The sequence below is a fragment of the Natrix helvetica genome, assembly GCF_964273705.1.
Source record: "Natrix helvetica genome assembly, chromosome: 1".
In the NCBI taxonomy this organism is placed as follows: domain Eukaryota; kingdom Metazoa; phylum Chordata; class Lepidosauria; order Squamata; family Natricidae; genus Natrix; species Natrix helvetica.
In genome coordinates this window covers 128,312,723-128,326,119 of record NC_138548.1, presented here as the reverse complement: position 1 = coordinate 128,326,119, position 13,397 = coordinate 128,312,723, and the positions used below count along the sequence as shown (strand labels likewise).

The window sequence follows — 13,397 nt, the reverse complement described above, 5'->3', positions numbered from 1 at the left end:
CTTTGAAAGGCCAGCTAAGCCATAAATTGCCAGGGTGACCTTGACCATGTCTGAATACCTACCTTGGGCTTTCTACTTTTACCCTAATTTAAAATTAATCTAAACCTAAACCCAATTTAAACCCAAGTAAGTATAGCTGGATCATTAAACCTTTCTTCACATTTCGGTCATTTTAATTTTCCATCCAAAATTAATTCCTGTTTATATAATATGGTACAAACTTGTCAAATAATCAAAGATATACCGGGGGCAGAGAGGGGGGCGAATTGAGATTTTTTTTTAAAATGAAGACAATTAAAAAACTTATGTAATGTGTAGGCATAATATATTTAGAGATCAGATCAGAAAAAGGAAGCATTTCCAAACATTTCCTAGCAATGATATTTAATATAAAGCATTAAGAACCAAATAGGCCCAAATATAGTACTAAGCTACTGTGTGATCTGATTTGGATTCGGTATGTTTCGTTCAGGTTTGCAAACTATGATTAATGACACACTGCACTGTGTAAATATGGCCAAACATGATTTATTCAATAAGCCAAAATTAAACAAATTATGGATTAGCGTATATGAATCTTGTCAGTGTAATGTTCTGTACAGACAGGAAACAAAAATACAAATCCAATCATCAAACTACCATAACTGAGTACATACAATTCCACATTTAATCTGACAAGTAGAAATCATTCCATCTGGCCTACTTCAAAGAACTATTGTGAAGTAGAGTCAGGTGAGCTCACATTTTGCTGCCCTAGGCTACCGAGAAGGAGAATGGCACACAAAGGAGAAGAATAAACAATTGACATTGACATTTTTTTCTAAGAATTATCAGCTTTGTACATGCATCAGATCCAATGAATTTATGGGCACTTACATTAATTCACCCTTGCTTCCCCACTGCCTACTTCTAAAATTTAGATTGTAAATTGTCTTTGTTGTGTCACTCTGTAAAATTCCAGATATGCTATTGGTGCTCGATAAATACAAATCATATCTTTAAATGTCAACAGTTTGGTGGTCCATTCTTAAGTTCAGAAAAAAATTATTCTCACAATGGTAGCTCCTCTTTACAACCACGTAAGAGACTTTTTCTTCAGGGACATGGAAAGGCACTTTCTACCAAAGCACCCCTAGAAGTTGGTGGTGGAGCTGTGGACTCCCCCAGGTAGCTATGGAATGTGCTTCTCTAAAACTGTGTACCTTCTTTCAGCAGCTGCCAGCGCATGAAACTATTTCCAATCCTTGTCAACATGGTGACTCTAGTCAAAGGTTTTGGCATTAGAATCATAGCAGCAGCTCCTGAAAGCAACAAAGAATTGTTAGCAGCTATTATAGTAAAAAGCAATGAAAGGAGAAAAGGGCAGGCCATGTCACAAAGGCTTAAAAGAGGTGATCTTTATCTTTCTACAAAGGAGAAAGTTGTACATGTTACATGAAGTCAATACAGATCAAACACAAAATTCAGTGCTTTTTTTTTGTTTGCATTTAAGGTTGCGTCTGCCAAAGGGTGCCCTTAGATGTACCAAAGGCGCAGTGGCAAACAATGCTTTCCACTGAAAAATGAGCAACTTCTAAAGCAACCAGGGTGGATACACACCCAATTCTTTAAAAGAGAAAGCAGAAGGAAGATTTATAGCAAATATACGTAGCCCCCCCCAAAAAAAAAGTTACAAAAAAGTCATTAAGCAATTGTAGGCACTGTGTCCAAAAAAAAAAAGTTAATGAGCAGAAGCTTGAAAAAATGCCCAAAATGATAAGAAATGTTCGGCTATATCAGAACGAAAAGTAAAAGTAAAGAGGTCAGAGGCATGCTACAAGGAGGAAGGAGTGAATTCATAACAAGTGATAGTGCGAAGGGAGAACAGTTTAACTCATGTTTTATTTTGTTTCTCAAAAAGAAAACAGTCCTAACTGACTGTCATTATCCTACTAATGGAAGATCTGAAAAGACAAGGAGGGGATAAAAGAATCCTTAGTTAATTGAAATGAATTGAGGTCTCCGGGGTCTTAATGATTTACATCCCAGGATACCAAAGAAAGTAGCAGAGTTAGTTCAGAGAGCTACAAATAGTTAGAACTTCTGGTCGCCCAAAAAACCAGTGAGGCCCAAGTGCAGAGGAAGATAAATGATGCCCCTGTCTTCAAGAAAAGAAAGGATGAAAACCCATGAAATTACAGATCTGCCAGTTTGTTGCCTATGCTGAGCAAATTATTAAACAACATATGGGTGAGCTCTTGGACTGGAATGCAACAATGAACAAGTTGATTATAAACAAGTCATGCCAAACACTCTTTTTGCTTTATGTCTTCCCCCGCCGACAAAGTTATAGCTTAATAGATCAGGGGAATGCAATGGAAATACTGTAGAATAAACAATAAATGTTCAATAAAGTTTCTCATAATAACATATAATAAAATGGTAAAATATGGGTTAGATGATACAAATGTTAATAGGGTTCATAAATGCCTGAGTGACTACATCCAGATGGCATACATAACTTACTCTGCATCAGTTGGGACAGCATTAATGAGTGGGGTGTCAACAAAGCTATGTCCTGGGCCCTGGGTTATTCAACATCTTTATAATTGACCAAGATCAAGGGACTGAGAGGACAATTATTCAATATGAAGATGACACAGAACTGCATGGCTAACATTCCAGAAAACAAAGAGAAGTTTCAGAAAGATCTAAACAGGTTTTAACAGTAGACTAGTACAAAGAGAATGAGATTTAATAAGAATAAATGTAAAGTCCTACTTCTGGAGAAAGAAAAATGAAAGGCAGAAATCCAAGATGCTGCTTTCATGTTGGAAGCACCAAAGCATTTCCAGGGTGAAAGGACATCACCGTTGCCCAGAGGACCCCTGGTTGGGGGCTCTTTTCATCTTCCGTTAACAAATTTGCTTACAAGTAACACCTGTGAAAAAGAACTGAAGTTCAAATTCATTAGCTGAACTTGAGCTAACAATGTGAAACAGCTGCAAAAAGACAGGTATTATCTGGGAATGTATTAACCAGTGTATAAAATCCATATCATAGGAAACAATTGTCCTATTCTACTCTGCTTTGGTCAGGCCCAATTAATTCTGGCCATCTGAATATAAAAAGGACAGTGACAAACTGAAGAGAATTTAGATGACAATTAGCAAAATTGTGAGAGAAATAGAAATAAAGGTCTGAGAGGAACAGTTGACAGGATAGGCCTGCACACAGGGGGTCCTGCGTTGCATTATGGGTGCGGCACGCCCGCACATGACCCCCCCTGCGCTCCCCCCACTTGTGGCACGCGAGCCAAAAAAGGTTCACCATCGCTGGGATAGGGTATGTTCATAGTCTCCAGAGAAGAAGACGGAGGGGAGATGATAGCAGTCTTCAGATAGCTAAACAGTTGTTATACAGAGGAGGGAATGGACTTGCTCCTTCTAGAAAACCAGATCAAAACCAACAAGCTGAAACTATAAGGAAGAAGATTCAGATCAGAAAAGGAGGAATTTCTTGAGCTGTTAACCAGCCTTGTCACAAAAATGTACGTTCTCTTTACTGAAGCTCTTCAAAAAGAATCTAGACAGATATCTCTCTGAAATGTTTTATCAAGTTCAACCTCAGCAGGGATTAAGAAAATTGGTCTGAGGCTCCTTTCAATTCTATGATTCTGTAAGATTGAGGAAAATGCTGAATAGTCTAATTGGATAAACTATATTTGAAGGATTTTATGTCACACCAAGGGGAGGTTAGAGAAAAGAAGGAATTGGATAGATCGAAGGTTTGGGCTGACCAGTTGAATATTCCGTACTTGCAGTCAAGGACACTGGCAGCTAAGTGGTGGTGGGGAAAGAAAAGGTGAAAGATTGGAGGGTAGACCAGTGCAAAGCCGATGGGAGAAAAATGGAGGGAAAGGTGAGGCATATCAGACCTGTCCTACATCCAGTGCATAAAACCCCTGTAAATAGTTTTGCCAAAGATTCAAATTCACCAAAATGTTTCTGGGCTATCAATGAGCACTTCCTGCACTTAGTATGCCAGAGATTTAAAAGCCCATTTGGATAAATCTGCCCTTCCCAAGGATGTTAGATTATAATTTCCAACATTTGCAACCAGCAAGGTCATGATCTCTGAGAATTATAATAGCTATAGTCAATGAACCTAGCAGATATCAGACTGAGAAAGGCTGAAGTTATACTTTAACTTTTGAGAGCATGTGACAATTGCATCTACAGAAACACAAGCACTTATATTCAGTTTCAAATAAAATATACGCAAAGGGCTGTGATCATAAGCCATTACAGTACAAGGGAAATCATTCCACTGAAATCAATGGAATTTATTTCAGCATAATATCTTTGCAGGCTAAGGTGATAAGAATATGTCAAAGCATGAATAATGTATCTGTGGTTAAAAACATAATGCCGAAATTGAGTTCAAATGCATTAAGTTAATGGACTGTTAGAGCTTGAAGGAATATAATATATTAATTCTTAATTGAAGTATTTTTGTTTTTTTTAAATTCGCTTACAATCCAGTCATTTAATGTGCAGATTTGGAAAAGCTAGAAAATATATTATGATCATCAGAAATGCTCCCCCAATGTGTGTGCCAAATGCCATCTCCAAGCTGGCTTTAATGCCCATCTTCAAAAAAACGGTACTCATATTACTGCAACCAGGATGATGTAACATAGGACAGGAAAACTATTAGTCAAAGACAACCATAAGATAAACTATTAAATTGGTAAATTCTCTCCCTCGTTTTGTAAGTGACAAATTTTTAATCTCCCAGGTAGGCCTTTCTAGACCTAATTTTCTGAGAAAATTTGCGTTATGCTTATTAATTCTGTCTGATGTGATATGCCAACTTTCCTTATCCCACTACTCTCCAACATGACATTGAGATGATGGCAGTTGTTCTTACACAACTGGAAGGCACCAGTTTGGGAAACATCCATAAAATCAAGAAAAGGAACCAATACCTCTTAAAATCTTTGTATATTTTGTAAGGTGTATATTATACAGTATATACTTATTTAGTTCAGATCCTGTAAGGCAGTCTGGAAAGAAAGAAAGAAAGAAAGAAAGAAAGAAAGAAAGAAAGAAAGAAAGAAAGAAAGAAAGAAAGAAAGAAAGAAAGAAAGAAAGAAAGAAAGAAAGAAAGAAAGAAAGAAAGAAAGAAAGAAAGAAAGAGGGGAGAGGGGAGGGGAAGATTCAAATCACCAACTGAACTTCCATGCCTAAAGATAGATTTGAACCTGGCCCTACCCAATGTTAGTCCATCATTCCAACTTCTCTACTAAATTTGTTCCAACAATATTGTTCTTATATTTCCTATGAAGATGGTTGATCAAGTTTAGATATGACCTTCCAGAAAACAATATTGAAAGATTATGATTTCTTTTGAATGAATTAAGATAAAAACAGAGTGTGGAAAATCCTTCTACTGTACTTTTAAAACAAGCTCCATCTTGTTTTATTATATCCTTTCTATCTGGTCGCTCACCATGCCACATGCTCTCAATCTATTCAATTTTTTTCAAACATACAAATATTATATGCTGGTGCTTCCACTAGTCATGAAAACAAAAACAAAGTAACTGCTAAATCAAATTAAGGTTCTCTGCAAGACTTCAACTTCTCAACAGCCCATTAAAGGTAGCAGAGGCATGTACTCTTTCACTTCACAGAGTATACAATATATACTCATGTGTGTGGATGTGTGCGTGGATGTGTGTACACACACATATACATACATTGATATGTGCTGTCTATATGGTAAACAATTGCCATTAATATAAAAATACTAGTCGGTTGGATACCCGTGTTTCGCTATGGAACTATGTAATCAGGCTTAATAAATTGACAGTTAAAGCTTGAACATTAATGAGTAGTTACGATCGGCATCTCTTCTCCCCTTTTGTCCCTCAGGCTTGGCCCACAGAGGCCTCTCCTATGTTATCCCCTTCTCTCCCTCAAGCTGCCACCATTGATCCTCTCCTAATCCCCTTCTCTCCCTCAGGCTTGCCCCACATAAGCCTCTCCTATGTTATTCCCTTCTCTCACTTTCAGGTGGGAAGAGAGAGCAGAATGTCTAAATTTCCAGCCCGCAGGCCGGATGAGTCATGTGCTGACCACACTTATGCCCAAGTGGCAGTTGGAACAGAGTTCTTTTCAGGTGGGGAGGGGGAGTAGAATGTCTAACTCCTTAGCATCAGAGTATCTTAATAATAATATAAGAAATACTAATGATCTGATGATCATTTCAAAAAATCATTTTTTAGCGAGCACCTAGAAGCCAAGAGGTATATGCCAAATTTCAAGTTTGTAAGCTTTACAGTTCTGGAGATTTCATGATAATCTGTGAGTGACGTTTCACTTTTATATAGAGAAATATCAACCTTATTTATTAGAGGCAAATGTGAGATAAGTAAATACACTATAAATAGAAATTTCTTGTTTCAGTCTACAGTTTTTCTGCAGCTGTACCTTTTATCTATAGATTACAATCAGCAGAGGCGATCTGCAAAAAAGCAATTAAGATGCATTTGGAGAGCAGAATAAAACTTTCACAAACCATATGTCATCCATAAAACATGATATGAATGTATGTATCGTAATCTATCAGGAACGAGTCTGGAATGTATGCAAATAGATCATCTCAGGTAAAGAAATTACCTTCATCAGGGGCCAAGGACATGGGGGACATGATATTTTATATCCTCGTAGATTGTATGTTATTGTAAAGTGCAGGGAATTTTTACGAAGCTGGGAGAAATGAAATGAATATTTGTGTGGGATTTGTTGCTGAAAACTACTGAAAAGAATCTAAATTATCTTCAGGGGGAGGGGGGAATGGTGAAAACACTAGGAAAGAAGTATCACATTATGTGATTCAGAAGAAAAATAAAAGACCAGTAAGTGGGGACTCAGAAATAATTATTCTAGGAGAGTATGCAAAGAATGTACTTTTAGATAATCATAATCGCCATTATTTTTTGTTTCCCTGTATATATTTTATGTAGAACTTGGGGCTCTAATGCAGAGTTTAGGGCTCTAATATACCAGAAAGGAAAAGACAGATAAAGTGATGGATAAGCCATGACTTTTATGCCCTCGCAAACTCAGGGAAGAGATGCCTTTCATCTTTCCTTCCCTCCTTCCCTCCACTCTGACTAATAGGAGAGGAATAAATTAAATTAAATTGCAGGTTTCATATCAGTTTTCCCCATTCCGGGAATATATTAACAAAAGAGACATTTTTGGATCCTACAGATTTACAAACTTTTCTAATTGATCCTGAATGTCATCAACTCAAATGTTTCAATTTTCCATTTATACATGTCCAATAAAGAAAAATTACAAAATGCTATTATTCCTGAAATGCTTTTTTATTTTTGGGATCAAGGGAATATACTCAGGAACTGGCAGAGGACCTCATTGTTTTTTCATAGATGGATGATGGATGGATAGACAGAAAGATAGATATTATAACATTTCATTGCCAGAAAAGCTCAGTTTGACATTCAATTATTGCATCAAAGATATGATCATGGGCTGACTGTGGAACAGATATATTCAAATACCAGTGGGGCCCTTGGGCAAAGCCCCCCTAACCACTTGCCTAACTTGGATATCCATATCCAAAATGATATGAATGAAATCCATGCTGATCTGGACATTACCCAGATTAACAAGGTATTCCAGATCAGGCATGAAATCCTCTTATCTTTGCTACCGGTTCAGAACGCTCATGTGTGGTGCTTCTGTGCATCCACAGAGCATTCATGATGACCTCTGGGTGGGTGGGCGGAGCCTCCTGCCGCTACCAGTTTGCCCGAACTGGGGCAAACCAGCAGAATACCACCTCTGCTCCAGATATTGGGGAACCAGGACAATCTGATGATAAATGGGCTACTGGAACCAACCATACATGGACATGGAATTGATGGAATGCTACTAGAACATAAAGGGAATGTAAGAAACATATAAGGGAAATATGGATGAACAGAAGTCCTACATCCACAGTTAACTCAGAAACAGTTATTTATCCAATGCTTCAACAGAGGAAGAGGAAGCTGCTCTCAGAATTTGAGATAGACCAACTATACATTACATCTCAGACACAAGAAGACGTGGTATAACAACTAGATGTGCAGCCAACATCTGAGCCTGGAATGTCACTGCCACCCCTTCCATTCAAGAGCACAGCAGTTGATAGGAGATGTAAGATCACGAATAAATTATCTAAAGCCAACCCTTAAGATCAATTACCAAGTGTCAGTGGAGAAGTACCATCAGACAGTATGCCAGAAGATGTCAATAGAGCCCCCACAACAATCCCTACTACCACAATAATTCAAACCAAAGAACTGAACTACAACTGCCGTAAGCATGGAGATACCTCACTATACAATCAAGACAAATGTACACCTAGAAGCACAGACAAACCAGCTGCTAGCAAAGTGTTCCCACCCAGACTGGCTAACCCAAGAACAGACAATGCTGATCATGAAAGATGCTCAAAAGAGAACAGCTTTGCCCCAGTACTGGCCAATAACCTGCCACTTCATCAAATGAAAAGTCCTAGCCACAAAGCTCTAGAACCATATGAACCAGTATATGAACAAAACACCAGAGGCTCAAAACACTTTTAGAAAAGAAATCACCCAAGACTCATGGTCTAGACAGACACAGTCTTCATTGATTACAGGAAAGCTATGACTCAATGGCACACACAATGGATCTGTGAATACTTGGCTCGATACAAAATCAACAGTACAACTCCTAGAACATCAAGGAGTAAGTACAATTGCAACTCCTGAGTAAGCTGACATCCAAAGATGAGCTGCTGAGAGAATGCCTGAGATAGTAGGAGACCTAGGAAGAAGATCAAGAAGAGAAAGTGCCATGTCAAGACAAGATCCTGCATGGGATGTACCAATAATAATAATAATAATAATAATAATAATTTTATTTGATTAGCCGCAACCCTCTCCCGAAGGACTCGGGGCGGCGTACAATCAAAACAGATAAAATACAGATAAAGACAAACATATATACATAAAGAACAAAGACATATACATGTGCATGGAGGAGGTAGACTCATAAGTGAAAGACAATTAAAAAACACAATTTAAAATCCCATTAAATAAAATTACTGAATTAAAAAACCCATCAGGAGCATTATGAAGTTATGATTGAGCCAGGCCGGCTATTTGGAATAGGTGGGTCTTGAGCTTTATACGGAAGGAGCGGAGGTCAGTAGTGGTCCTAATATCCGGGGGGAGGTCACTCCACAGGGCTGGGCCCGCCACAGAGAAGGCTCTGCTCCTAGGCGCCGCCCCATGGCACTGTCTGGTGGACGGCACCTGGAGAAGTCCCTCTCTGTGCGAGCGGATGGGTCGTAGGGATGTATGGGGCAGAATACAATCCCGCAGGTAACTAGGTCCTGAGCCATGGAGCGCTTTAAAGATCGTAATCAAGACCTTGAAACGCACCCGATAGACCACAGGAAGCCAGTGCAGCTCGCGCAGGAGAGGTGTCACATGGGAGTACTTAGTACTCCCCATAATCACCCACGCGGCCGCATTCTGGACCAACTGCAGTCTCCGAGTGCATTTCAAGGGAAGCCCCATGTAGAGAGCGTTACAGTAGTCCAGGCGAGACGTCACCAGCGCATGGGTGACTGTGCGTAGGGCGTCCCGGTCCAATAGGGGGCGCAATTGGCGCAAAGGCAAACAGCTGAGGTGGCAGATATTGAGAAATCCTGCCAATGGCTGGAGAGGGATGGGTTAAAAAACAGCACTGAGGCACTGATCATAGCAGCACAAGAACAGGCACTAAGCACTAGATCCATAGAATATCACATTAGTCAGGACTCTAAGTGCAAACTATGCAGAGCAGTCTCTGAGGTAATCCAAGACATAGTGGCAGGGTATAAAAAGCAGATAGAAAGAAAATGCACTGAACAATGCAACAAACTGGCATTGTGTACAGGAATATCTGCACAGTGTATGGACTCGACTTTCCCAAACGATTCTATAGATGGTTATGGAGAATAACAGAACATGGAAAGTAAAGGCCAAAGTGTTCCCAGTGTAGGAATAGAACAGAATAGAGTAACATAGTTGGAAGGGACCTTGAAGGTCTTCTAGTCCAACTCCCTGCTTAGGCAGGAAACCCTACACCATTTCAGACAAATGTATATCCAACATCTTGTTTAAAAAGTCCAGTGTTGGAGCATTCATAACTTCTGGAGGCAGGTTGTTCCATTGATTAATTGTTCTAACTGTCAGGAAATTTCTCCTCAGTTCTAGGTTGCTTCTCTCCTTGATTAGTTTCCACCCATTGCTTCTTGTTCTACCCTCAGGTGCCTTGGAGAATAGTTTGACTCCCTCTTCTTTGTGGCAACCCCTAAGATATTGGAACACTGCTATCATGTCTTCCCTAGTCCTTCTTTTCATTAAACTAGACATACCCAGTTCCTGCAACCTTTTTCTTCATATGTTTTAGCCTCCAGTCCCCTAATCATCTTTGTTGCATGACAGCATGAAGATTGAAGAATTTGGGGTTGCAATTCCTGATTATACAAATTATTAAATTAATTTCCTTAACTTAATAATCTCCAGATATACCAGAACTACAATGCTTAAACCCCTAATACCATAGGTGGCACCAGGTTGAAAAAACACAAGTACCATATATTATTCTCCTGTCCACTCTCAATTCTGTGCACTTACATCATGAAGGGAAAACTATATATGTAAAAGACTCCTGATGTGCAATTCCCAAAAGAAAATATGAGAATGGCTGGATAACAGATGGATTTGAATTGAACATTCTATTCTGCAGAAAAGTTCTCAGCTTGTTGATATGGAACTCGAATCACTGATAAGCAAAAAGTAGAAGTTGAAAAGGAAACAATTTAGCATGCATGTATGTAACATATTGACAAAGAAACCAGAAATCCTAAAAATTCCTGCCAATTTGCTTCAGCATAATATTCATTTCCATTCTTCAAATGCTCACATTTCAGGGTAAAATCTGATTTTGGACCTACAGCTGTAAAATTATAGCTTGCTTTGTTGGTATTATGAAGCTTCTATTCTGAGGGTGTTTTGAGTCTCTAGTTAGAAATGCTTTGAGGGGTATCGTCAATTAAGGAACACTGTGTTCCCTTGAGATTACCTGGTTCACCTGCCATGCTAAGTCATAATACAGTGAGGCTTGTTTGCTTGTTTAATGCACAAACCCATTTTAAAAAAGAGCTTCTAATTTGCAAACTACCATGAAGAGGTACATCTTGACTGAAAGGGTCCCTCTTTTCTCTCTCCAGACTTTCAATATAACATAGATGTAGATATACAGTACATCTTGATATTGAAACCCACAGGAGACTAACTATAAAAGCTTCCACCATATTCCTCACTGGATCTGTTTCTGCACAACTCTTCCAATGAGCCAACCACATCCTCTTCCAGATTACTACAAAATATAGGGGATTGAAGCAAATCCATTCTTTCATGCAACTCATTTTTATGCCTCCAACAAACCCCACTAGGCTCCCCTCAAAATGTCATTAAAATTCTGTGGCTATTGAGTGTACTCAATCATTATTTTGTGGCTTAGAAAATTTCCCTGTCTTCTTGGTGAGTTTTTAACAAAAATCCTGCCTTTTAGTTCCACTACTTCAGGATATTCGCTTCCCTTTGTATTATACAGTATATATATTGTACTTTTTTAAATTCTCATTTTATAGCTTAACCTCATTTCTCTCTGGCTCTGTTTGGCTCTAAGCCTATCAGGAATAGCCGGTGATAGTTACCTAAAGGAATGATTATGCTTTTCACTTGCCTATAATGGGTGTTTCATTTTGACTCATACTTGAATTTTAAAAAAACTCACAAAAACATATATACAGCCAAATATAAAGCTCTTGGTTGAATATTCTAGTATTCAGGGAAAATGTAATGTTTTTAATAGTGAGACTGGAGATTAAAATCTCTCTGACAGATTGTAAAAGTTCCAAGCATTCATACAATCTAGCAGATGCCAAAACAGGATCTGCCTCCAAGGCCAAATAATATCTTGAAATGGAAATACCTTTATTAGAACCGTAGATAACCAAGTGGCTATCACTGGTAAGAAGAGACACAGTGGTGTCCCACATTGGAAAAAAAAGAGATTTCCATAATCTGATTAGTTAGTAGTTTAACGTATTTTTTATCATTTAAAATTCAAATTGCCTATGGTATAGTGTCGCTTTATATAATATAATAATCCATCTAGTAGAAAAATAGGGCAGTATTGCAAATCAAATTCTAATTTTCACATCTCATAACAAAGGGCATTACCTTCCAAATCCAATTTTAAACATGTGCAAGATCCATTTGCGTTGTTTTGCAATTTTTAGGTCCATTTGTTATCAGCAAGGGCGTATTTACAGGTTTGGGGATCTCTGGAACATTCTGAAAGCTTACTAGCCAATCGGTGCTTCTTCGTATGCCACAAAATGTTTCATTTCAAAATATTTTGAGCATGAAGCTACCCATCTCAAGGACCAAAATGTTGCATGAATATGAAATGACTGTACTGAGCATTTTTGTGTGTTTGAGCTTGAAACAGAGTATCTCAAATTTGGACTAGCTCTTACTAGTTCAAATATTTCCTAAAATATCAAAACAAACCACTTTATGAACAAGCTTTGAACTTGTGGCAGTTCAAAATGAAACTTTCTGCAAAACTTTATTGTTTACAATTTCAGGCTGACTTCAGAGAATTGCCAATCCACCAAACACTTGGTAGTCAGTAAATGCGAACTAAATCCTATGTCTGCCTTTCACCTCTTCATAAAAATGGAAAATAATAAATTACTAGTATTACCCTTGTTCCTGTGGTTATCATAATGGAAACGTCTTCATCTTCAAGAGTTCTAAAAACTTTTGTGCTAGCTTTTGGACTTTATTGTGCCATCAGGCTTCTGTGATGAGGCTTGGACTTAGGACAGGGGTGTCCAAACTTGGGAAGTTTAAGACTTGTGGACTTCAACTCCCAGAATTCCCCAGCCAGCATGGCTGGCTGGGGAATTCTGGGAGTTGAAGTCCACAAGTCTTAAAGTTCCCAAGTTTGGACACCCCTGACTTAGGAGGTGGGGAAACTTTCCTTCCACTGATAGCACAGATCATTCCTTTAGCAGCAATAGTAATAGCAATAGCACTTAAACTTATGTATCACTTCATAGTGCTTTACAGTTTACAGAGTCAACATATTGTCCCTAACAATCTGGGTCTTCATTTTACCAACCTCAGAAGGATGGAAGGCTGACTCAACCTTGAGCTGGTGAGAATCGAACTGCTGGCAGTCAACAGAATTATTCTGCAATGCTGCATTCTAACCACTGAGCCACCA

General features: G+C 38.5%; 1 protein-coding gene across 7 annotated transcripts in view; it reads right to left on the bottom strand.

The window, feature by feature from the left end:
• Nucleotides 1-13,397, bottom strand: part of TNS1 (tensin 1) — a 401,394-nt gene that overhangs the window by 234,990 nt on the left and 153,007 nt on the right. Inside the window, exon 1 of one of the 7 annotated variants that reach the window (XM_081935972.1) lies at nt 1,203-1,282. The exons of the other annotated variants lie outside the window; for them this stretch is intronic. The gene's annotated coding sequence lies outside the window, so the exon portion shown is untranslated. Of the gene's footprint in view, nt 1-1,202; nt 1,283-13,397 lie in introns of those variants that run through there. 7 annotated transcript variants of the gene reach the window in all.